The following is an 8332-nucleotide window of genomic DNA, read 5'->3' as shown; positions in this document are numbered from 1 at the left end:
ACCGTCAACCTGCCGCACATGGGGTGTTCAAAGTGCGTACCAATGGCTATCTGACTTCGATAAGTGCAGTGTTTGTCTAGGTTGGTCTATGATCCGTGATGGGTGACCGAGTTCAGTAGTTGTTGATCGCTCCGTGATAGTAGGAGGGTAATTTTTTCCGTCGCAAGGAGGCCAAAGATAGACGACCCAATCAATTTGATAGCAGCCAACTCTGTTGCGCAAGATCCGACCTGGCCCGAAATGGTAACCATCGGACACTGGTTCTCCTTGCGGATCGCCAGTTCGCGCCATAACTGGACAATACTACTGCCACTCGTTTCTAATCAGTGCCGGAAACCTTCCTTATGGTGTGCGAGTGTGTTTAGGCATGGATTCATCACTCGACCGTCGTGGCTAGCATGTTTTCTGCATTTTTTTGTCTTCAACTTCTTCACGATCAACCTTCGCAACCAGCATGTCCGGAAATGTTCAACTCATGCGACATGGCACGCGTGGGTTAGAGCCAACAATCCATCGCGAGTACGTGGGCAGGCGAGGGCTTTTGCTTTTGAGATGTGTTTGATCCATCCACGTACACACCCGTATTTGTACGCATCTGGGAGGGTCGAATTTAGCGATCACATCCGTGGACATCGCAATGTTGATGGGTGTCGATCGCGATTGGTTGCAGAGTCCGCTTAGGTATAGCGCTTCTCAATCCTCAGAACCGTGGCTCAATTTTGGGACCCCGAATTCGTAACAACATTCACGCCAAAACCAGGTTCAACGATTGCTAATCGTCTTAAGAATTGTCTAGAGCTCAGTGGAGCTGTCACGCAGGATGAGTTGTCCTCGGGCGTTGGCACAAGTACGACTCGTGCGTGCGTAATTTCGGCCAGCCATCGACTCATTATCACTTGCTCCTTCTCTCGGCGCGCTAGAGTTAGGTTAGGTTGTTTGCAGCACCGATTATTCGCCTCCCACTTGTGGCACTCAGGAGTCGTCACCTTCTTTCGCCGTAACACGAGCGTTACCCAAGCGTGTCCTCCTACGCTAATGACATGCAAACGCCTGGTACCAGTTCCACTGACGGATGACGACGGTGGTTCTGGCGTATGCGCGTGTGTCTGTGTATCCCGCTCACAACAGCATTAGCTCTCCCACTCGCCGCTCGGGGACCAGCGTGGCTGTTCAAGTGCGCGCTAATATGACCATATTTGTCCACCTGCGCGCGACCATTGGTGACGATTGGCATCGGGTCCGGAGCCCCGACGATCACCATAGCGGGAACATCGTCGATCGCGTCGTCGTTGTCACCGCACGCACACGTGATTTCCGTGCACTAACACATGGGCTTGGGTTCAGCACGCAGGGTCTCGCAGACGAAACACGGGCTCACTCGCGTTGGTTCATCGAGCTTTAGTGGCACGGTTTACGGTTCCGCAGCGCGGTTCCGGGCGTTCCGCACGTCAAGCTAGACGACTATTGATACCGGACACTCACGTGGATGTGCGTTTTTCTTCCGTGCTCGCAGTCTCACAACTGAAGGATATTCCGTGCGGCCGAGTGCCGAGGTGCGCTTTGAAGGACGAAAAGGAACGGCTGAAAGGCGTGAATGTGTGTAGGACACGCGTGTCAGTGTTTATCTGCTTGCTTCGGGGTGTAGCCGAACCAGGATCAGATCAACGGTACGCTATCAACCATTGCGAGAGACGACTAACCGACGGAAGACAGCCTCCGTTCGTACGGTAAGTCTCACGTTTATAACTTCATTCCTTCTCATACTAATTCTACGGTTTTCCTCCTCATTACAGAGCCAATCTTCCTCACAATCAACGAGTGAACGTACTCCCCGCACGGACAGGAGTGCTACCTGTTGGCGAGAGATTTAAAAGAACAGGTAAATGACAGCGTCGGATCTGAGATGATCAACCTCTAGCAAACGTTGACGTGGGTGGCATGTTGAGTACTTGAATTCCAGACGACCGGCTATATACTGGTCCGCTAGGACCCGATACTTTGTTACTTGTTTGCCATAGCCCGAATGTGATGTGCAAATTTAATTAAAACCTCCCACGGTACGCGGGATCTTAAACGAAGTGTGTAAAACTGGTTTCAACCGTAAAGCGGTAAAGCGCGAGCTTTTGGAGGTCGTCGGGGGTCATTGTCATGACACATATCTGTGAGGCAGGGGAATTGAACTGTGAAGGTAAGCGCTATTCAAGATCGTACTCTTGGGAAATACTCCTATTACAGTAGGACGAGTGCGCATGAAGGAAATCAGAGTAAGAAGCAATATTTTCTCGTTGTCGTTGAAAGGAATGTTGCATATTAATGCAAAAATGTTGCCGGAAGAAATACACTGATATCTTCCAACATACCTAACTGTGTCCAGAAATGCTTGCATAATGGACGAGCCGCAAGGACTTTTGCATGTGTTATTGCTCGCTCACACACCGTGTTCAGTCCAACATACGACTGCTGACGTCAATCCACCTCCGGATGAGTCACACTTCCTCACTCGCATCAGATTGTGAGGCGTGAAGCAATTCTTGAGGGCGTGTAAAAGTGTACGAACTTCAATGCCATGGATCAGCGCGTCTGTGATAAGTCGCCCGCTGTTTGGTGATCACTTAGAGCGACCTTGGAGCTGAAGAAGTTTACTTTTTCCAGGCCATATCCAATCGCTCAACCACGTCAAAAGTCCGGCTTGAAAGCTCGGCTATAGATTCGCAAATTGGAATGTACCGCGTAAAAACCCAGGAGCCCACAGAGCAATAAGGGAAAATCACACACATCAACGTTCGATCACGTACAATATCCGTCTCGGTAATCGCCCCGGCCATGGTGACAAATCGCCCTCATCCCGATCAGTAGAGCAGAAGGTCAGCTTGTGCGAGAGGGCCCTTTGGAGCGCTTAGATAATGCCGCTGTATGTTCGAAAGGGTCCAGCGCGTTGATTATGGCTGATGACGCCCGTTTTGGAATGGCATTCGAGAGGTGGGTGGAATGGATGTAGGGTCTTGTTTATTTATAGTTCGTTCAGAAGTATGTACTCTTCGAATTCCACCACCAGCATCAACTCTTGGATTGGATGCGTGTGGGATTAATTGCATCGCTTGTGTCGTGAATTGCATGCGAAATCAAGTGCAACAAATGCATTTGCGTTACTCCGCTTCCTCGACATTCGTCGGTGCTCTCTCGATCTCGAATTCTATTATCCAAATGCTGAGCGCGAGAGTATAAACGATGACGCGTGTTGATCGATGCTAAGGTCAGATCGCAGAGATTTGTCATAGCGGCGTAATTTGTTTGATCCACCGAGAAGACAACACACATATGTGTATGTGTGTGTGTGTTAGAGAATGGGAATCCTCTCTCTCTCTTACCCACATGTTCTCTCTCGTTTATTTGATCTCGATTTCTCTGTTCATTTGTCTCTCTTTGCTTCTTGCTTTACTACTCTTTGTTTGATGGAGCGTACCGTTGGACGATCGGGCAGATGGAATGCGTCACAAAGCTGATCGCGTTCGTGGGTACCATAGTGTTGCTTAGATCTGGCCTTACGCTTTTGTATGATCAGGTCAGGACGACTACCTGCGAGCCACAGCTGTAGGTAGGGCTTATATCGGAGGTAGTGTCGAATGTCAGATATTATGGCATGTTAATGGATACTTTTAGCTTCTGGTACTCACCTTTTCACCTAAGGATAGTTAGGCGAAGATTAAAGAAGCAATTCCTTCTATTTGTAGATAGAAGGTGTGAATGTTGAAATATATAAAGTAAAAAAACAATTTGAATCAAAGGCTCTTTACCAGAAATCTAAGTTAACGATTTACTGAGTGTACAAAATTCATATTCTTCTCTCGTATGCTTGATTGAATGACTCTTGACTCATTAAAAATTGTATTCTTTTTTATATTTAATGTATACTTTGCCCACTTACCTAACAATTAATTCCTTGATACTTTTATTAACGACACTCAAAGGGTGTTTGCTGCTGTAAAAATGAGGGCTTTCTTGGTTTTTATGTTTTCCATTTTCCAGTTTTGCTCTACCAAGCGCATTCAGCTAGAGTTCTAATCTATAAATGAAGAACCGTGCGTTCGTTTCTCTTGCTATGGCTCGTCAGCTTTTACGATCAAATAGACACTGGCTGAAGGTTTGAAGCTACCGCTCGTGCCCCTTTTTCAACGTGTGGGGCTGAAGCCGCACAAGATTTATTGACATTTCCGATCGAAACCCATCATAAATTTTACGACCGAATGGTAGCAATCCATGCATCAAAATGCCCTTCAGCCGGCCATAGCGATCACGGTGGCAGTTGAAAGATCGCGAACTCCTTAGCGTAGGGCAGCATGTGAATGAAGGAACGAGGTGACGAGGCTCTCAATAATTCGTCATCAATAATGTTTAAACAATTCTTTTACTTTTTGTAGTACCAACTGAATCAAATGGTGCAACGACAGGCTGAGGCAGCAGGGCCTGGGTTGGATGGTGCGGGAACTGGCCGTCGATCGAAGCGTTCCGTTGGCCAGGACGCAGACCCGACAACCGCCATCCTAAATGAAGGACAACTCCAGGACCAAACTGCGGTAAGTATCGGTCGGTGTTCTCGTAGTTTCACATTTCAGCTGGATATTCGCATCGATAAGATCTCGCGCCATCGATCACTTTGTGTCATGCGTGTAGTATGCATTTAGGCGCTCGATACTAAGCCACTCGCATTTCACGCACCACTGCTAAAATATAGCCCCAAACACCACACGTTGGCAGATCGAATGATGTCAACCAGCCATCAGTCAACTCTGCCATCTACCTCCAGCAGATCCTTCCAACGGAAGGAGAGCGCGTGCATCGATCGAGATCGACAACCAATGCCACATTCTTGGCGATCCTCGCCCTCCAGTGCCCTCGCACCACATTCAACGTGAGATCACGTTACTTCGTGCCGTTCGATCCACACTCACGATTTGGCCCGTCAACGTACGCACTCTGCAATGTGTGGTGGCGTTGCGCAATGGGTCAGTCGGTTGTGTAACCGAGCCCTCCGAATGGGACCGTGGGAGGCTCTAGAACGTCCTCGGGTCGAAAACAATGCCGCTACATGGCAGTCGGCAGGATCGCAACTGACCCGGATCCCTGGCTGGGTCCTCGTGCCCTAATCGGTCGCCGGGCCGTGGACCTCGCGGAGCAGCTCAGCGCGAGGTTTTGCGATCGTGACTAAGCGCTCGTGGTGTGTGCGTGTGTGTGTGTGTGAGCTGCGTATGTGTGGCGGTAGCCTCGCTACGTGCTACTAAAATCAAGCCGTGCACATCGGGCCACATTTAGTCGCTTCTTACTCCCCCATCGAGCTTGTTCGATGAGCATGGGGCTCGTTGAGAATTAGACCCGCGGGCGTGAACCGAACCGAATCGGCTGGGGTCGTATATCCGGTGAGGGTAGACGATCAGCAGTTCACTGGTGGCTCCCCAACGGGACAAACACGATAAGGCAAAAAGGCGTTCAATCAACCCCTTGCAGGCTCACCGGATTATGCTCCTCCAGGAGCGGTCTGAAAGCTCTCTGATTAGCTTGCGTAGGGCCAGCTGCCTCGCACAACGCGGTCGTGCGAAAAGAGACTGCAACTGCGCGTGCCAGTGTGTGTGTGTGTGTGTGTGTGCGCCTTCTCGAACGTGAGAGAGTTCGCAATGAATGAGGGCCTTCGTAGAGCTGCATGCGGGCCCCAGCGACGAACCCGGTCGGCCCCGGTGGAATGAAACCGAAAGTGAAAACCGTGCCACCACGTGGAAAATGGGGTGGGAAGCCGTGAAGGAAGCAAGTAACGCAGGCAATGCTGGCAATGGCACCACAACGGCACAAGTGCGCACACCCATTAGTGGGGGCCTAGCTTTGGTGTCTAGCTAAGGCCGGTTGAAGCGTCCGTAGAGTCCGCAGGGGGCCGGTGCTGGGGAGGGTTTGCATGGAAACCGCACGACATCGAAAACAAAACGCGATCTCAACAAAACACCCCCCCAAGCCGCATAAACCAAGCGTAGAAGGGGTTGCTTTAAAAGCAGAGTAGCAGAGAGACTCCGGGTCACTCAGGCGGAGGAAGAGACAGAGAGAGAGAGAGAGAGAGAGAGAGAGAGAGAGCGAGAGGGAAGCACTCTGTACACCCTCTGAAATAGATGCTGGTAGGGTGCCATTTGGCCTACAAGCGCAGAAACGAGACAGAAGGTGAAGGAGGCCCGTAGACAGAGCAGAGGAAGCCACAAACTGTGAGAATTTTCCTTTCGTGCGTGCCACCATGCGGTACTGGTGTGTACGCGTGTGTGTGTGTGTGCGTGTGTGTGAAAAAGCACTGGCGGCCTCGGGGTGGGCCACGGTATAGCACGGAGTTCGCGCGATCAGCGGCCTCGTCAGTACTAGTTCGTTCGTTCTTGGCCACCGTCGCATCTTAGAATGCGCGTCGAGAGGTCGTTCTCGGTTGCTCGAGGAACGGGGTGAACGGTGTGTGTGTGTGTGTGCGGGCAGGAGGAACATTGCAAATTCGGTCATCTTCAAGAGCAGCGCCTATCAAACTACCTCCTCAACCAACCTGCTCATAAGCCCACAAGGCTCCAAAAGTCCGAAAGTGCTTCACTCGAAAGTGAGTGGCAACGTTTCTCGAGGACATTCCAAAGGAAGCATTGATCTTATTTTGGTGGCTCCGGTATGGCGCATTTAGCAACACCCTAGAAGCAGAGCCTGCCTGTGATCAACAGCCTAAAGGATCGTGATCGTGTGACGATTCCAGAGTAGGAGAAAACGCGTAGTTCTAGTGTGTGGCAGCGTTGCTTGAGATACATGTGCATTCTCAGAAGCTGTGATCTAACGTGTCTAACAATTATGTGGAAGTGTCTAAATTCATCACTCGCTAAGTACGCGGAGGTATCTTTGAAGAGAAATCGGACACCTGATTCGGACGTGCCCTGGTGCACGTTGCAGTCCCGGGAGTAGGCTTCTACTGCTTGTCGTCGGTTGCGAAACACTCTGGCAACCTGATCGGTATTCGTTTCTCAGCATTCTAGTTGCTTTTCTGCTCTGCAGTGGACTAAAGAGGTTCTATACCTATAAGCAAGAAGACCTATATATATACATTTTGAGGCTCTCAGGCCTACTTACCAGGTCATCAGTTGAATGGAATGTTCGTTCGAAACGTCTCTAGGTTTCGACATTGAATCGAGACCTCCCTCAACAAGCATGTGGTCTGATAAACAGGTCGTGTGTGTGGTTTCAGGCAGCTCCTTCCAATCTGGAGAAAGTTGTTCTGAGAACCAAAGGTGTAACCGGCTATGTTTCCCTTCAATTCTAACGCCCTTCGCGTGAATGCTCGATACACAAAGAACTTGCAACGGAGAGCCCGAAACGGAGCTGTAGGAGCCTTCTTCCTCCCACCGCCCTTCCTAGGTTCCACACCTAACCAGGCTTAGTGGCCAATTCCGGTGGTGCCACTCCTGCAGTGCAGTTCTTTACGTTCCCACCGCCACGATCCGAGCCCTTTTTTGCGCGATCGCGACACCAACTCCAACACGAGCGTTCAGTCTGCTCGGGGCAAAACGTGCCGGACTGGTCCCCGATTCGCCTCCTTCACTCTCCATCAGGGTACCGCGAGAAGAAGAAGAAGCAGAAGCAGAAAACAAAACGAGGGCGCCTATCTGACCGCATCTTTCAAGACCCCCGGTCTAGGGTGGTGAGGCTGAGCAGAAGGGGTTGAAATTTGAAGAAATTCTCACCCAACACCCAACAGGTCGTCGTCTTGCAGGTCCTTGTGCAACCGAAGACGCGCGCTTGCACTGTGAACTGCTGGTTTGGAGAGGGCAATCGCCATTGATGGTGCAATGTTGATGTTGGGCCGCATGTTGCGCAGCATAAAACGGTCCTCTCCCTCCCGCCACGAATGGCCGCTAACGGGCCGTCCAAATAGCAGCCATGTTGACAAGCGTCGTGGCCCATTGTTGGTTGTGGTGTTTATTTTAGCGATTATCATTGTCACGAGGGTGCCCATTTTGGTGGGTGGATGTGATTGCACAAAACGCCCTTCGAACGAGGATCGGCCGGGCGTTGTTTATGTTTACACCCGTTTGACAACCCCCCCCAACGTTGTTAGACGGGTGTGCACCCGTTTGACAGCTGTCGGTGATGAAACCCGCGCCTGAAACGCGCGATGTAACGCTCCTGACCGATCCTCCGGAACGCGATCCACCTGCCGTGGCCTTTCCGCGTTCAGGCTGACCTTCCGTTGGCCGACGCCATTTATCGCGGCTCGAAAGGGGGGGGGGGTGCTCATTAAAAAGCAATTCTCACCCGAGACAGACCTTCGCGTAGTTTT

The sequence above is a fragment of the Anopheles nili genome, chromosome X, assembly GCF_943737925.1.
Source record: "Anopheles nili chromosome X, idAnoNiliSN_F5_01, whole genome shotgun sequence".
NCBI classification, from domain to species: domain Eukaryota; kingdom Metazoa; phylum Arthropoda; class Insecta; order Diptera; family Culicidae; genus Anopheles; species Anopheles nili.
This window is presented reverse-complemented; position numbering follows the sequence as displayed.